This window comes from Protopterus annectens, chromosome 3.part1, assembly GCF_019279795.1.
Source record: "Protopterus annectens isolate FY-2018-M chromosome 3.part1, PAN1.0, whole genome shotgun sequence".
Taxonomy (NCBI): Eukaryota; Metazoa; Chordata; order Ceratodontiformes; family Protopteridae; genus Protopterus; species Protopterus annectens.
In genome coordinates, this window is record NC_056732.1 from 1,906,880,822 (window position 1) to 1,906,899,780 (window position 18,959).

General features: G+C 38.2%; 1 protein-coding gene across 1 annotated transcript in view; it reads left to right on the forward strand.

Moving 5' to 3' along the window:
• The window catches only part of LOC122798819, a gene marked incomplete in the record, with an annotated part of 443,322 nt that extends 425,594 nt beyond the window's left edge, over positions 1-17,728 (forward strand). The window contains 1 exon segment of the mRNA XM_044067942.1: positions 17,258-17,728.
• Between the last annotated feature and the right edge of the window lie 1,231 nt (positions 17,729-18,959).

The window sequence follows — 18,959 nt, forward strand, 5'->3', positions numbered from 1 at the left end:
TACTGTTAAGGAAAAGTTTAACCTCTAGCCTAGAAGCCAAAACAGGAGATAAAAGCAGATGGGCAGAAATAGCTGACACATGTACTTTCACAGAAGAATAAGACAGGCCAGAATTAAGCAGTTCAGACAGGTAGGAGAGAACTGGAGGAATATCCACAGATAGTGAATCTAGATTGTTAGAACAACACCAGATAGAAAACCTCTTCTATTTAGATAAGTAAGATTTTCTAGTATTGGGTTTTCTGCCCTCCTGTAGAACCCTGAGCATGTCTTCAGAACAAAGGTGTAGAAAAGGAACCAGAAGCCTATCACCCACAACGTCAGATTCAATGTTGAGAGATGTGGATCAATCAGAAATCTCTTGTCTTGTGTGAGTAAGTACACCCTGTAAGGTAACTTGTAATGATTGCCCTTGGCTAAATGCAGAAGAAGGGGGCATGAGTGCTGTCTTGGCCAAAAGGGGGTCACCAACAAAAGTTTTGGTTTGTTGTGCTGAATTCTGAGTAGAATGTTTAGATTCAGAGGAAAGAGGGGAATGCATACAGAAATATCCCCTTCCAAGAAATTGATAGTGAGTCTACTTTCCCTACCATAGGGCATGGGACTCTGGCACAAAAAAGAGGAAGTTGTTTGTTTAGAGGGAGCCTAATAGATGTACTCGAGGAGTATTCCACTGGTGGGCAGTGTCCAGAAACACATCTTTGTGAAGCATCCATTTGTGGGACTGTTTCATGAACCTGCTCAGAGTGTCTGGTACAAAGTTTTGACTGGAGGAAATGTACACTGCATGAAGAGTCATTTGGAATTGCATTCCCAACTCCCAAACCAGGAGATCTAGCCTGCACAACAGATAAGACTTTGTCCCACTATGCTTGTTTACATAGCAAAGGACTGTGGTGTTGTCTGTAAGAAGTTTGAAAGGTCCTGGATGAAACAGAGGATAAAAGGCTTGAAGAGCAAGGAGAAGAGCACTGATCTCTTTGATGTTGATATGTTCTTTCCCTTGAGAAGGAGACCATGTACCCTGAACCTTCAACCCTGCAAAGGTTGCTCCCCATCCCACATCTGATGCATCTTTGTACAGCTCCTGGTTGGGTAGCAGAGGATGCAGAGGAGGGCCTGGGTTTAGAGAAACCTGTTGAATCCACCAAATGTGTTCCATGTTTTCCTGCTGTGCAGGTTGTAGACAAACCTAATGCTGGCTTCTTTGCCTCCTCCAAAGGCACAAGGACTCATTACCTTCTTTAAAGGCCTTCTCACTCTTCCTTTTCTCACAGCCAGGGAGTTTCTCAGGTTGTAGGGATTCATGTCATCCACTATTCCAATGTTACCTCTGGCAAAATTGCACATGAGAAAGGTTCAGTGGTATTTGCGAACAATTTGGATGCAACATGCTCATCCGTGAGATTCTGTGGTTACTCTACATCCATGTCTAAAAGGAACTCATTTGGTGGATTCAACTGGTCTCTCTAAACCCAGGACTTCCTCTACATTCTCTGATTCCCACTCAGGAGCTGTACACAGATGCCTCAGATGTGGGATGGGGAGCAACTTTTGCAGGCTTGAAGTTTCGGGTCTGTGGTCTCCTTCACAAAGAAAAGAATATATCAACATCAAAGAGATGACAGCACTTCTCCTGGTTCTTCAGGCCTTTCATCTTCTATTTCATCCAGGATCTCTCAACCTGATTACAGACAACACCACAGTTCTTTGGTATGTTGTGAAGATTGGGTGAAGATAGATGAAGGCTGCCAGCCTAGCCAGATAGGATTTTACACACAATTCCGTCATTTGTAAATATGAATGTTGAATTGCAGACTTTCTTAATTGAAAGAAAATACTGTGAAATGTTGAAATACAGACTTGTTTTCTTAAATGAAAGAATATGCTGTGAAATGTTGAACTTCAAAAAAATGCAACAACATTGCCCTCTGCTGTAGAGAAAGCTAAGACAAGTATTTCATGTTTGTCCTTTGAAGTTAAATTACTTCATGTCTGTCCTTTGAAGTTAAAGATTCGGAGTAATTCCATCTGGGCAAGCACATTCTTTCTGTTGTTTTAACCAAGAGTTAGACTGCTACATTTAAACATGCAAATGTATTTTTAGTCGTCTGCTTTCTGCCTAGGTGTAAAATAATGTAGATGCAGTTTCCCTTGGCCTGGGAACCCCAGGAAGATGTGAAGAATGAAGTAATGTTTATCAGAACTGCAATTTCAATTTAAACAGAGAGAACCAGATATTATTAAGCATTTTTGTCTTGACCATCCAACTCACAGCACTGCCTGTTGTCTTATGTAAGTTATCTTAGACTTGTGTTTTCTTTTAGAAATAGCTAGAAACTAGAAAGATTAGACTAAGTGTTTTTTTCTGTGATGTCAGAACAGTACTACTGAATTATTTTGGGTCTATATCATTTCATTGAAAACTCATTTCATTAAAGCTTAATTCATTGACACATATTCACTGAAAGCTCACTTCACTGAAAACCCATTTCACTGAAACTCATTTATATGGCCTTTTCCCCACTATTGTGCGATCCTGGAGTTAGTATATAAAGTAAGGGGGTGTGGGGGCACAGCCCCCCACATTGGGAGTGTGGGGTGCATAGCCCCCCACATATTGTAAATATTTTAAAGCATATAGATGGATACTTACAAGTGTAATGAATAAATTCTTTCAGAAGACAACATATAACCAATTTATGTGGGGGGCTTCACCCCCACACACCCCGAATGTGGAGGGCTGTGTCCCCCACACCCCCCTTACTTTATATACTTACTCCAGGATCACACAGCAGTGAGGAATAGGCCATATATACCTTTTAACGAAATGAGTTTCAGTGAAATGGGTTTTCAGTGAAGTGAGCTTTCAGTAAATTGGGTTTTCAGTGAAGTGAGCTTTCAGTGAATGTGTCAATGAATTAAGCTTCAATGAAATGTGTTTTCAATGAAATGATATAGACCCATTATTTTAAGTATTTATCTGTGATCTCTGAACTCTTGATTAGCACTGTGTAGTAAGAAGTATTATCTTGTGTTTTTATTTATTATTAAATATTTTAAAACCTTTCAACTGTGGCTGTTTTGTGTAGAGATAAGTTAAGCTCTAAGTGTACACTGCATGTATATAAGGATCCTGTACCAAGTCATTCTAATAAGCCTTGCCTGTTTAGTCATACTACCAATTGGATAATAATATTGCAAAGTAACAATTGGACACCCTTCTAAGGCCCTTTGAGTAGTTGATAATTATTAGCTGGGTGGTGGCAAGATTTTTAATTTATAGTCTGGGTAAAAGGGGCACAGCTGGAGAACTTGTGCCAGCCTTTCCCAGAAGTGTCTGTGTGATTGTATAAACTTATCTCAAAGTGTGCGCGTGTGTCAGCTAGTTGGGCAGGTACATGAAGCATTGGTTGTACAGAGACAGTGCTGGAGATTTTAGCTTGCCCAGCTGACTGAGATCTGGACCCGATAGCTGTGCCAGTGGGGAGTCTTATTGGGGACCTGGAGAGCAAGGGAGCGACCAGCCCTGGACTGACAGTGATCTCTGTGTGCTCTTAAGGGAAATTGCACTTTACTGTGTGTATTTGTTATCCTTTCCTCATATATGAGACACCCTCTCTGGTGTTAGTGGTGAGGATTGAGGCTCTTGATTGCTGGGCCAGGGCACGTGCGTCACATATGTAAACAAGTATGGGGGAACAAAGTCGTAACTGTTGTGCAGGCTAGCTTTCCTGGTTTGGGAATTGGGAATTCAATTCCAAGTGACTCTTCAGGCAGTGTACATCTCTTCCAGTTAAAATTTTGCAACAGACACTCTCAGCAGGTCCGTGACAAGGTCTCAAGAATGTATGCTTCACAAGGATGTATTCCTGGAGATTGTCCACCAGTGAAGTATACCTCAAATAGATCTGTTTGTCTCTCCTCTGAACAAAACCTTCCTCTTTTTTATGCCAGAGTCCCATGCGCTCTAATATGGAAGGTGGATGAACTGTCAATTTCTTGGAAGGGGATGTTACTCTATGCATTCCCTCATTTCCTCTGATTCTAAAAGTCCTGCTCAAAATTCAGTAGGACAAACCAAAACTCTTGGTGACCCAGTTTTGGCCAAGACAGCACTGATTCCCACTTCTTCTGCATTTAGCCAAGGGCAGTTATCCCAAGTTACCACACAGGGTGGACCTATTCAAGAGAGCTCTGATTCATCCACATATCTTAATATTGAATCTGACATTGTGGATGATAGGCTTATGATTCCTTTTAGACAACTTTTTTTCTGAGGACCTGCAGAAGGCCAGAAAACCAAATACTAGGAAATCCTACTTATCTAAAGGGAAGAGGTTTTTTATTTGGTGTTGTTCTAGCAAACTGCATCTACTTTCTGTGGATATTCCGCCAGTTCTCTCTTACCTGTGTGAATTGATGAATTCTGGCCTGTGTTATTCTTCTGTGAAAGTACATTTGTCATCTATTTCTGCCTGTCTGCCTTTATTTCCTTCTCTGGCTTCTAGGCTAGAGGTTAAACTTTTCCTTAAAGGCATCCTTCACATTAAACCTCCCAAGAAACCAGTTCCTCCTCCTTGGGATTTAATTTTTTTTTTTGGAAAAGATGACCCAAACTCTCTTTGAGCCTGCGGCATCAGCTTACTTGCAACTCTGCACCTGAAAAACTGTTTTTCTTTTAGCTTTAACTTCTGCCAGAAGGGTATCTGAGATTCAGGCTTTGATGGCTATTCCACCTTTCTTGATTTTCCATAAAGACAGGATATTTTTGCACACTAACCCTTCTTTTATGCCCAAGGTTGGTAATGAGTTGTCTCTTAATCAAACTATTCATTTGCCCACCCCTTTTTCCTTCACCTCAAGCTTCTAGTGAAAAGATTTTGAATACCTTGGATGTGCAAAGACAGCTAAGATTTTATTTGAATAAGACAAAAGGCTATCAGAAAATCTGAACAGCTTTTTATTTCATTTCATCCCAGGGATCTGGGATTGCCTGTTTCCAAGCAGACTGTTTCTTCTTGGATATCTAAGGCAATTTCCTATTGTTATGTTTTTCATGCATGTGAAAGCTCATTCTATTAGGGCTATGGCTTCTTCAGGTGCCTGCTTTAAAGGATGAGACACTAATTCCATTCTGGAAAATCTTAAGCTGTCTTACACTGATGCCATTACAAAGTCTTTATTCAAATCCCCTGGCATGTCGAAGATTAGGCACACATGTGACCTGTTTATTGTGCACATGGGAGTAAAAGACTTGCAGTGCACCTTCTTGGATCATATGAACAGGGACATGATGGAGTTCTCTGAATATGCATCTGAAAATGGAGTGAAACTTGTTTTATCAGTATTCTACTGTCACTGAGAATGATGCCGCAATACAGACAAAAAATTACTGACTTTATTAACTGGCGTAACTACTGATGTCATTCTAGGGGGACCCAATATGTATCAGCCTGGGATGAGGTGTTAACAACCCCGGATTCTTCGCCTGGGATGGTCTGCATGTCTCCCTCATCATGGCTTTCATATATTGGCTGAGACTTTTTATTCCCCATGGCGCCTTTTTAAGCAAGGTCAGCCTCCTCAAATTGTCCACATAGCAAACCTGAAAAAATATCATATAAGAGCAGCAGAGCTAAATGTTACAAGCCTAAATAAAATGTTGCATTCCTTACAGGCATTCCTAACTCTTCAATCTATTGCTGTATGTTTAGTTACTGAAATATGGTTTCAGAACAGTAAGTACACCCTTGCACTACAGGATTTTAATGCTTACCACCTCTTCAGACCCAACGCCAAATTGGATACTGTGGCTGATGGGTACATATCTGTTTCTGATGTGCCAATGTCAAAGAGATGGGTACAGTAGTTGGTTACTGTGTAGTACAGAGTTTTGTTTATTAGAAGAATGTGGAGGAGTTCTATTTCACTGTCATGCATTACAGCTCTGGAGGTGAAATGGCTTCTCATACAGTAACAGAAATAAACTTCTAACCCTTAAAAGCAGACTTAACACCCCATCAGCTAGTGATCAACAAAGAACTTAGAAACAAAATCAAATCTTGCAAGAACAAGTAAGAATTGTGCCTCACCAGCCATCCTATGGATAACCTCAAAGCTTTTTTCAGCTATGTGAGGAATCTAAGAAATAATAACCAACAATGCCCTAACTGAATATGAAGTAACAACAATGTTCTGAGGGAATACAAAGTAAAAACAATGCTCTTTGCAAATACAAAGTAACATCACATTCTCTTCCCCTGAGGACATGGTCAACATGTTTGCAGAAAAATTTAGCTCAGACTTTATGCCCATCTCCCCAAATTGCTCACAGCACATTAACATATCTACAACACCCATACAAATCATACCTGAGCAAGTCCTAAGCAGTCTCTCCAGTGGTAGTAACACTAGCTCTATGGACTCTGAAAATGTGCCAGTTTGTGTTATAGTCAGTGCCAAGCACTGCCTGGTTGACTACTTCTTACATCTGTTCATTCTCAGTCTCTCCACTGGACTTGTGCCAGTTGTATAGAGAACTGCTCTAGTTATGTCATTCTACAAAGAGAGATCCATGCCTGACCCGAGCAACCTGTCAGTCTTAGCCTTATCTCTAAGGCAATGGAGTACATCATTATGGGCCTCATAAATAAGGGTGTAAACATTCTTCAAACCCTGGACCCTAATCAGTTTAGATTAAAGGTAGATCCTGCCTCTTGAACCTGGTGGACTTGTTGAAGAAGCCATGAAGACATTAGACTCAGTTAAATCAGCTCATATGGCATATGTGGATTACGCCAAAGCCTTCAGTAACATTTCACATAACGGTATCACTGATAAGCTAATTTAATAAAATGTAAACCCCTCTGTCATCTGTTGGATAGCAAACTGGCTTACTGACAGAACCCAGTCTGTTAGTGTTGCAGACAATCTTTCAACTAAAAGAGTGATTACTAGCAATGACCACCCCCCCAGGGGTCAGTACTGAGATCACACCTCTTTGTTATCCTCATCTCTGACATTAAAGCAGACTCCAAAGATCTGTGGCTGATGAAACTACAGCATTGTGTCCTTTGGCAGAGCTAGGCACTCCTGCTATTATAACAAAGGCAACAACCCCACCTCAAAAAAAATTTGTTGGCCATTAGGGACTTGGGCACCTTCATTGACAATGATCTATCCTTTGACCACAATATGTCCACCATTGTTAGGAAATCCTTTTATATAGTCAGACTAATCACCAGGGTCCCATCGTCTAGATCCAAGGATGTCATCACCCTCCTCTACTCTTCCCTTATCAGGAGAAAATAATTGAATATAATGACTCTTTGGTATCTATGTGGCTACACATATGGCCAAGTTAGAGAGGCAGTAGCATTTCCTTACCAAAAAATCAAGGGTATATCCTCCATGAGCTACACTGACCACCTTAATGTGCTCTCGCTCTTTTCCTTTCTACTGTTGAAAGATCTCTTCCTTGCATACAGAATGTTGAAAGATCGGTTCCTCTGTAACCTCTTACACATCCACAATACTAATACCAACCTAAATATCTGTTGAAAATTCCTCCGTACTGCTTAGTAAGGGAACTACTTGCACTTTCCAGCAGGCAAATTTTTCCTCCACCACTGATGAATCGCCATACCCTTTTGCTTGGTAAAAGTAATCTAACTAGGAACACTTGTTTGGTAACAGTAATCTGACCAAGAACAGAGGGCAAACCAGCCCATGACCAAGTCTGCCTTATTTGCTGGGTCTTCCTCAGATTAGAATGTGTTTTGTTTTCCTGAGGACTTCGCCTTTGATGATCTCTTTTGGATAGCTCTTGAGCAGCTGTGCTTTCATACGATATCTTTATAGGCAGAAGACATGCATACAAGATGGCTAACTAGCCAGACTTCCATGAACAAATTCTAAAGCTGGTTCTCCTCTCTTTCCTTATGACAATTTTTGAAATCAGCTCAGCCTTTAGTTCCTCTAACAATCCTGGCTGCAGCTAATGGATTAGGCAATGATTACCATTTCACTATGGGGAATTAATGTTGTTCTACACCCTACAGTTATGTCTGCCATGTCTACAGTGGTACATGATTTGCACTACCAGTCCCATGTACAGCTTTAGCCAGCATATACTATGAGACCTTCTCCAAATAAGGAAACAGACTTGAATCTGCTGGAAACTTAAGGTCAATGGTATTCCTTTTTTAGACCTATGCATTACTAACCAGAATGTGCAATTCACTATATACTGGGAGCATTTGCTAAAAATAATTTCAAGTTATAAAGGCTACTATTTCTCTCTTATTGGTTTAGTTCTGCAAGAAGAAAAAGGAGAAGCATTATGTAACAAAGTCACATCCCTCCTCAATTCATATCCTTCATTAACATTTTCCATTTATTATTTAATTTTATTGTTGTCATTATTATTGTATCCAGATGGGGTGTGGTTATAGCCAGCATATACTTGTATTTGGCTCAAACAAATCTATGGCATTGTTAACCCTGTAAAGGCAACATTGAATTGGTCAGAGGTTAAACTTCCATCCTTCTTCCTCACATGTTCCTCTCACTCACTCATCTCACACACACACACACACACACACACACACACACACACACACACACACACACACACACACACACACACTCAACTTGCACACTATTTTACATCTACCTCACAGATTAAGTAAAGTTTTCCACTGAACATATTTAAAGTTTGGAGGCCCTTCTTTTGTTTAAAATGTCAACCTGGCATTGTCTTCTCTTTATATTCCTTCCCCAGTAGCACTATTCCTGTGCTGAATTCAAGTCAGTTTTATTTCTTCTTGATTTTCAGCTTCCTGCCCTGTAAATATGTTATTCTATATAAGTCTCTTTTACATTTTCCTGTCCTTTGCTGTCTTTTTAAAATCTATATTCTCCCTATGCATTGCTTCTTGAGAACATTGCGTCAGTTTGAGGACTCTTGTGCCTGTCTTCATTCAGTGGTTGTTCGGGCATTTGTTCTTCAGTCCCTGTGTTTTCCTCATTGCCCTTCATCATCGACTCCTTATATCTCCCATCTTTATGTTTTTCTCCCTCCTCTTTCCTTCTGCCCTTACTAGCGTCCAGTTTCATTTCTGTAATGGTTATAATATGCTATGACCCACCATTAATGTACTCCTCTATCTGTGTTTCCGTTTTAAGAACTTCCATACCTCCATTTTGTCCTTAAGGTAGCAAGATGCTTCCCCATGTATGGATGAAAGTACTGGAGGATACATGAGTTATGAAGAGAGTTCTACTTAATAAGAAAAGTCCTCTCAGATGATTGCAATTCTTTCTTTGCTTGCATAACAAAAAAACAGAAATCTTTCACAACCTTAACATAGTTTCCGTCTCATGAGACTCATTTAAATCACCTGCTACTCATGATGAGACATTATTTAATTTTATATGATGATAACAAAATAAGGATATGTATAAATCAGTATGCCTTTTGATTTCTATCGTGCCCCTATCAATTCACTCTTTTAATCTGAGAGCTGATGGACATATTTAAGACTTAGTTCATTAAATTTTTAATAACATGCTTGAATTCCACCATTGTGATAATTTCCTGTACAATATTATTCCTTCTTGTGGGTTCCCTAAATCATCAATTTTACATTGTAGACGTTGTAGATTTTTTTAATGTGTAAACCAACCTTGAACAAAGCAGGAAAATATTGCTTAAACCACACAAAGTAAATTAATTAATTTGACAATTAAAAACAATTAAACTTCAATGAATAGTCGTAGCAACATAGATTAAGTAAATAACCATATCAGCAAAAAGAGAAAACTAAAAAGAATAAAAATATGTATTAATTGACTATTACTATATTGGTCTTAAATAACATTTTAGCATAATTGTTTTTAATTGTCAATTAACATGATGAGTTATTGGATATGGAGTATATAAACCCCAGAGTTGTTTAGTGTGTTACATCTGATGAAGTCTGTGAAATGAAAATGCAGTGATTTAGTTCAGCGTTTATGTTTTTGTATATTAAAGTTGATTTAGGATTATCTGGAGGCAAGCCTGGTTCCTCTGCAGTCCTTTTCTGTTTGTTTTTGGTTGCTGCACTTTTTTTGGATTATCCAGAGTCAAGCCTGGTTATTCTGCAGTGCTTTTTTTTTTAATGTGTCCAACTTGACCTGTAAAAGAACTGCCACTTTTGTAATACTTTTGCTTTTCTATTTAAGGGTTGCTAGTTAACCTTTCACTGTTGCAGTCCTTTCCCACTGCTTTAGTGTCCTCATGATATATTGAGATGTTCTGGACAAGCTCTGTCATCTATTCAAATATAAGCATTTTATTATCAGAAAACATTGATTTACATATTTATAATAAAACAGAATCCCTGACCAATGTGTTTTAATAGTAACATATTTTATAGTTGCTGAAATGTTATGATTAAAATATATCAGTGAGAGCAAAAACACAACTACACCACCATTCCCATCATTTTCTGGATTTCCCTCCACAAACCCTGCATTAATACGGGTAGTGGTGAATTTAACCAAAGCTGTCGTGGTTTGGTCACAAGGGTAAAAGCCGATTGGCAAAACAAAGGCAGGAGTACTTAAATTACTTTTTCCCACACACAAATACGGTGTATTCTTCTGTTTGCCATTACTTAAGGCAAGAAAATAACATCATTATATGATCCGACTTAAATTAAATAATATCATTATATGATCCGACTTAAATTAAATAATATCATTGTATGATCCGACTTAAATTAAATAATATCATTGTATGATCCGACTTAAATTAAATATCATTATATGATCCGACTTAAATTAAATAATATCATTATATGATCCGACTTAAATTAAATAATATCATTATATGATCCAACTTAAACTGATTTACGATATTGTTCACTGAAGTATGAATAATACACATTGTATGCATATGGGTGTTCTGCTTTTGTAAGAGATATGGCTGCAGCTGACAATATTTATACAACTACTTTTTTAGTTGTTTAAAGTATATTATTTTTACTATATTACACAGCACAATGTTTGGTAGAAAATGGTATAGAATGGCACCTATACAAATAATACAAAAAATCAGAAGCATTTTCCAATGAGAGCCCATAAGTAGACAATGCTTTGAACATAGACTAGAATAGTCTTCCACGACAAGGAGACATATGGTTTTCTTGTGCACTCAAACAGACTATCGCTGACAATATCAGTGTACATTACTAAACCTCTTAGCATGATTAATGATGTACTGCCTAATACTTCCTTGTGATCCTTTTTCTTTCAGTAATCTGCTGTCTGCTTGCATTTCTGACCACAGTTCTGAAAGCAGTGTATTTTTGATCAACAGCAAAATGCTTTATGTGCACAAAAGTAGCACTGAAACCAATTCAATGTTTTAAGCAGCAGCAATATGAATAAAAGGACTTGCGAAAGCAAAGTTATTTCTGCTAAATCAAAAGCAGAGTTTTGTATGTTGCTTTCTGTGATCAGTAGAATCAGGAGCAAAATGTTGTACATTGCTGCCACACTCACATGATGCATTTTCTTTTAGTTATATAAAATCCATTCAGCTGTGTGCTAGCACTTCTCACATAACAGTAAAATGCTTGATGTTGTTTCCAGACAATCAACAGTGTTTGTTAAAGCAACAAAGTTTTTAGATTAAAATGTGTATTACTTCCCCATTGTTCAGTTGTTTGTTACTGTTTCTGACTTCTTTTTTTTAAAATAATGTGGTAACTTTTCATTGAAAATAAAATGCTGTTTGATGTACATTAAACAGCATTTATGAAAGTAATGTCACTTTTTAATTACTAGCATATTGCTGAATTTTGCTTTCTGAAGATCAACAGTGCTTTGTGAAAGCAACATATTTTATCAATATAAAATGCTGCATGCTGCTTCCCTGTGATCAAAATTAATTGTTAAAGCAGTGTGTTTGTATTAAGAATAAGATTCTGATAATTGACTCATAGGTAGTTACTAGGGATGCAGTCTAGGAGACCATGAAGAGTGTAGCCCAATATCTAATAACCTGTTCCATAAGATAGGAGTACACTAGGTTAGGAGCCTCTCCCTTTGGCGAGTCTGTGTAAACTTAGGTCCCTTGTATGGGTATATGAAGAGCCACTGTTTTTTTAGAAGAATTAGGGGGTCAAATAGGGCTGGGACTTTCATGGTTGACAGTGTGAGACACAGGTCATCTCAGAACAGCCACTAAGCTACTGACCATTATGGATGGTCAGTTTCTCTCCATTTCTGCTAGCAGCCTGATTTAAATGGGTATTCTGAGGCAGTGTAGAAACTGCCTCATGTACACTGACAACCATCTACTCCTAAATCAGCCAAGTACAATTTGTGAAAGATGCATCTGCACTAAGAATCTGTAGTCCTTGCTCTCACACACAGAACAGTAATACTGAACAGGTTGTCAGGCCACATACTACACCTACTACCCAAACCATGCACTCAACACATAAACCATCATACGATGAGGTACTCACCAGAAACCTACCTAAACACCAGAGACCTTCCAAACACAAACATGCTACACCAGATACAGCACCTACAAGACTCAATACACATAAAAACATATGCACCAGTATCTCTCCAAGCAAGCCCCTAAGGCAAAGCACATCTAAACCAAAATTTTTTATTTAGTCATAGGTGACTTAATTGTGAGACACACAGATGTCCCACTCACCAGGCTTGACAAGGAGAAGGTTACGGTCAGCTGTCTATCAGGTACCAGGATCTGTCAGATCACACATGCACTCAAGTCTCTCAACAATAAGAAACGTTATGACTCTATCATACTTCAGGTTGGTGTGAATGACTTGAGACGTACCTTACTGAACTGTATGAAGAGAGACATGGTTGAGTTCTCTGAATATTGGTCCCAGGCAGCTATGTCCCTAGCCTGAACAGCATTCTACCCTCACCTAGGATGATACCACAATTTAAACAAATAATGATTGACTTCAACAATTGGCTTAGTATCTGGTGTCGTTTTAAGGGGGATCCAGTTCCTGTTAGCGTGGGATGACATAGTTGATAGACCACGTTGCTTGCCACAGATGGTCTTCATCTGTCACCTCTAGGGTTTTGGTTACTGGCTAAGGCACTTGCCTCCCCCATAGTGCCTTTTTTAGGCAAGGTCTCAAGAACAAACGTTCCAATGTGAAAATATCACTCACAAATAAATTAAAGGTTATGCTACTAAACATTAGGAGTTTAAATCAGAAACTGCACTCTCTGGAAGCACTCCTCTCTCTGGAAGATGTTGACATCTGTGCAGTCATAGAAATTTGGTTCAGGGCTGCAGAGAGTACCCCGGCCTTGGAAGGCTACATTGCCTTCCACACTTTCAGACTGCAAATGAATGTGTGAGAACCAAAGGAGGAGAAGTATCTATCTTTATCAAACATAAATACACCTGTAGACTGGTTAAACAGGAAAACTCCATGGAGTTGCTCCAAGTTCAACTAACTGAGGGTAAGATCCCCCCCCTTCAAGTCATTGTTAGTTATAGGGCCCCTTCAATGAATCAAGATACATACTCTGCTTATTTGGACCTATTTGAGTCAGTCAAATTACAACCAAGCACTCTAGTCATGGGTGATTGTATATGAGTACCAACATGCTCGTATAAAGGTTCTTGGACTTTGTTAACACTGTTTCCCTCGAACAAGTAGTATGCAACTCCACAAGGGCCTCAAATATTCTCGACCTGGTCCTAACCAACATGGGTGACCATTGCACCACCACAAGTATAGGATCCTCACTTGTTAAAATCTAATCACAAATCAGTCATATTTTAAGTAGATATAACACCTGAACCCCTCTAATGTGAAATGAGGCTAAAAAATTTCACCAAAGCTAGTTATAGCCTCCTAAAGGGTGGCATAAATAACAGAAGGCATTGACAACTGTACTAACGTATATACAAATGCCCTGTACAAACACTTATACAAATGTATTGACATAGCTGTACCTGAAAGGATCAAAACATGATCCTTAAGAACAAAACAAGCCTCCCTGGTGGATATCTAGCATTAATAAATTATACAAAAAAAAGACACTGCTATTTAAGAAATAAAAAAGAGAGGTCCCAACACTGGAAGAACACCCTTCTCTGCTTGAACAGACAAATAAGACAACTTGTAAAATCCTCTAAGGGCAAGTTCAAAATTAGCAACCATAGCTAAGGATAACTACAAGGGATTCTTCAGCTATATCCATACCTAAAAGGCAGGACCCAGACATATGCTGAACTAGCTGTGGTTGACATTACACACACTCTGATCCTGTGAAAATAGCTAACCTGTTAGCGGACATTTTGATGAAAATGTCACCCTCCTGTCCCCTCCAAACATTCTACAAAGCTTTCCCTCTCCATTTCCCCCACCTTGCATTTCCAAAGAACAAATCATTAATGCTCTCTCCAAGGCCAAAAGCACAGCCTGTATGGGACCAGATGGCATCTCAGGTTGCATTTTAAATGGTCTAAGACATGAGTTAGCAACTCTATTAGGTACTCTCTTTAACCACAGCCTAAGTACTGGTTTTGTCCCCGCTGAACTGAAAATAGCAGCATCACCCCCCTTCATAAAGGGGGTACAGCAACTGACCCTGGGAATTACAGACCCATAAGCTTTACCAGCTTCATCTGTAAGGTCATGGAACAAATCATCCTGGACCTATAAATAAGTATATAGATGATCTCCAAACTCTTGATCTGATAGTTTTGTTTTGTCAAAGGGAGGTCGTGCCTGTTAAACCTTGTGTTGTTCTTCGAAACATCACCAGAGCAATAGACTAGGGCAAATCTGTGCATACAGCCTAACTTGACTTAGCCAAGGCCTTCAACGGAATCCTACATTCGGACATCATTGATAAACTCTCCCAGTTGAATATCAGCCCTTATGTCATCAGGTGGATTGTTAAATGGTTCACCTACACTCAGTCAGAGTTGGGGACTTTACCTCAACCAGCAGATCTGTCACTAGTGGAGTTCCACAGGGATCAGTGCTGGCCCCTATTGTTTGGAATATACCTCTCAGAAGCTCAGGCCAAAACAGAAGGGCTGTGGCTGACTAAGTTTGTCGACGACTGCAAATTAGGTGCAGTCACTGAATCCCCAAACCGTGTCAATATACTTCGAGAGGGACTTACACAAACCAATGATTGGCACCAAAATCATGGACTCAAACTCAATCCCAAAAAAATGAATCATCATCCCCTTCGGTAAAATGATATCCATGCAGACTATCATATAAATAATAATACCCTAAGTAACAACTCAATAGAGAGAGACTTAGGACTGCAAGTTGTCTTTAGCCTAAACTTTGACCACCTTGTGACTACTGTGGTAAGGAAGGCATTCTACATCAAACATCTCATTAGCAAAAGGCATTGGTTCAAGAGAGAAAGAGGTCATAACTCCTCTGTATTCGACCCTCATCAGGCCAATAACCGAGTACAATGCTTCCTTTAGCATGTACCTTACCAGGCACCTGCAGCAATTTGAGAGATCTCACAGATTTCTAACTAGGAAATTTGGGGTCTCCAGCACATGTGATACACTGACAGACTGAACTTACTGTCACTGTACCCAGTAGTGTACAAACTACTTAGAGGAAACCTGTGCTTGGCCTACAGAGCAATATTGGATCCAAACCTAATGGAAATGCTGCACATACGCAAGTTAAATGGCACAAGGGTCACCCGCTTGAGAGACCTTAACCTGGCCTGGGACATAAATAGGACCTGCTGGATAGACAGATATGTCTCTTAGAGGTTGCCACTCCTCTGGAATAGGCTACCAATTTACATCAAACAGAGCCCCTGTATGGCTCTGTTTAAGTGTACCCTGAATGACTGGATGGGAAATGGGAAATTCCTGCTGGGGATTTCACCTATGACCCTCCTAGATATAGGCAATTGTTACTAACTAAGATCTCGTGTTTAGGCAAAATTCATTATATTAGATTTCTCTAGTATTATATTGGGTACACACATGGCTAGGCTTATAAAGACCTTTGGGGCAGTAGCCTAGTAACCACCTATGAACATATGAGTATTAGGGGAGTTTTTCTAATCTATCAGGATAGTTAAAGGTTTCAAGGCCTTTCCTATTTTTTTGTCTTTTTATGGGGGAGTTGGGGGGTTAATAAACATCAGTGTTTTTCTTGTTGAGATATATGCTTGGATTTGAAAAAGCAAATGGGCATTGTACTGAATGATGAGTATGATAAGGGAATAGTACAGTGATTGAGATGACTTATTTGTATCTTTATTTATTTATTTGTTTATTTATTTATTTATAGACATTTGTTGACCAGGAAAGTTTATTGGGTCAGCAATCCATTTGCAGCGGAGGCCTGGGAGAAAAGCACCACAAACACATTAAGAGTGCACAGTATTTTACAAGAATTTACAGTACAGTACAATATAACATATAGAGAAAAAGATTAATAAATAGTGGAAAATTACAATATCAGAGAGAAACACAGTAATTTACCATATATATATATATATATATATATATATTTTTTTTTTTTTTTTTTTTTTTTGTAAATATTGAAAATATGTTGAAAGTTAAGAATGGGAAAATATCACTAGAGGGGTAGTTTTTGGTTGAAAGTTAAGAAAGAGAAAAAAAAATTAGTAAATCACACAATCTCCATTCAAAAGCTTTGTATGTGTAGTTTGAGTTTCCGAAGACTCAATCAACTGATAGGGATCCATATTTATGTGAGTCTGTGTGTGTGTGTGTGTGTGTGTGTGTGTGTGTGTGTGTGTGTGTGTGTGTGTATGTGTGGGTGTGTGGGTGTGTATGAATTTCAGTACATCCATACATACGTATTTACATACCACACAAATTACAGAAGAGGAAGACAAGAAGCAAAGAGAATAAACATTTACAGTTTGATTTTTTTTGTGAGTAATTTACTTCATATTGTCTATTCTTGTACATTATACATCAGTGTTGCCAAACCCTTGGCATTATTTTAGACACCAAGCTACCCTTCAGTACTTTTCTGAAAGGCTGCTAGCCAAATAGTGTCACTGCCTTTTTATACTCTTGGCTTGCTAAGCAGCATTCAGAACAGGACTGTGTACTTGTTGTTGAAGGAAAATATCAATTGACATTATTAATAAAGTAAGAAATGCTGTTAACGAGTCTGTAAACAGCTGTGCCATATACTGAATGCATTTTATTTTTCTTGTGCAGATAAGAGACCAACATGCGTTTTAATCACAATGCCCAAGATAAGAGAAACATCCTTCAACCTGTGAGTTACATTGTTTTCAGATGAATATTCAAGACATTTAGGACTCATAGAACACGTTCAGATGTGGAAGCAGACAAGCAAAGTCACTTTGGACAACAAGAAATCCCACTTTAAAGTCATATAAAGATTAAAAATAGGTGATACTGATTAACTCTCATCTGCCAAGAATATGGGATTAAATGAATGACCACTGCCATATTTATATTCAGGAGCAAATCACTGTGTATATATTTTTGTGAACTTTTTTATTTTAATGAAATACTTTCTAGATTTTGTATCTCTTGCATTTGCAGTTCTGTATTTTTTTGTTCTTTCCTACGGGTTTACATTATGATGTATACAGCAATAAACTTGTAGATTTATAAGACAAATTGTCAAAAATAAATCCAAATTTTATCAAGTGACTCAAATGGAGTAGAGTTAATATGCAGTCAGATATTGTACAGTATGTATTGTTTAATCTGGGGACTTTGCATCAAAGCTCAGCAGGTCTTCTGTCCATTTCTTAGTGGGCCTGGCTTTTGCTTTTATAGCCACTTAAAAGCAATGCTGCTTAGGCTGACACAGACCATGTTCCACTGCACATATGGGAAGGAGTAGGGGCCTTTATTTAATACAATGTAAAAAAACATTATTTTCACATATAAATATTTACAAAATGTACATATTTACAAAATGTATATATTTACAGGCACATACATTATTGATTTCTATTTTTTTTACTACTTATCATTTTTATTATAACAACCTCATTGTTATTCTTCCATAACTGATCCCCCACTCCTACGTCCCCAACCATAAACTGAATTTTGACACTATATCTGCCAGAATCCATTTCCAATTAAACAAAATTTTATTCAGTCTTTCATTCTAAAAAACCCGTAATATATTATTCTTATAATAGCCACACATAATCGTATTCATATCTGTACTGCTTGGCATTAATATTCTCAAAATAAAATTATTCACACAACTTTTTCCAGAGTTTTACCACTCTTTTGCATTTCAAAAAAGCGTGATGTGTTGACTCTTTCTCCCCATAAAATAAACACACTCAATGCTCTTTTTATATGGCATATTCCCCTTTACTGGTAACTTATTTATTTCCAGTCTCCACAGGAAATCCTGACACTCTGTTCTCTTGTATACCACTTTTTCCTTACTCTAATGGCACTGATCACTTCTTCTAGTATATGTCCCCATGGATTTGCATAATATTGTTTTATCACATTCTTCTATATTTCCCTACACATGTTATTTTTTTCTTGGCAATTTTTAATTTCTTCTTTAACATGTTCTTTTTCTCTTTTTGTAATTTTCATCATCTCCCAGAATTTTTTGTTTGTTATATTTAAACATTCTGTGTATTAAATTCTCATTCTTTTCCTTTGCCCACTTTAGTACTCTGTACAAGTTTAAAGAAGCAGAATAAACAGCTGGGTTTAGTAATCCAACCCCCCTTTATCATCCCCTCATAGCACACCTGTCTTTATTGAGTTTAATCATAGATCCTATATGAATGAAAACACCAGTTACAGACTTTCCTTTTCGTATTGTTCTGTGATCATATAAACATTTGATATACACTATTTTCCCATTAATACAAAATTCATCAAATAAACCTTTTCCTGAATGCTAATC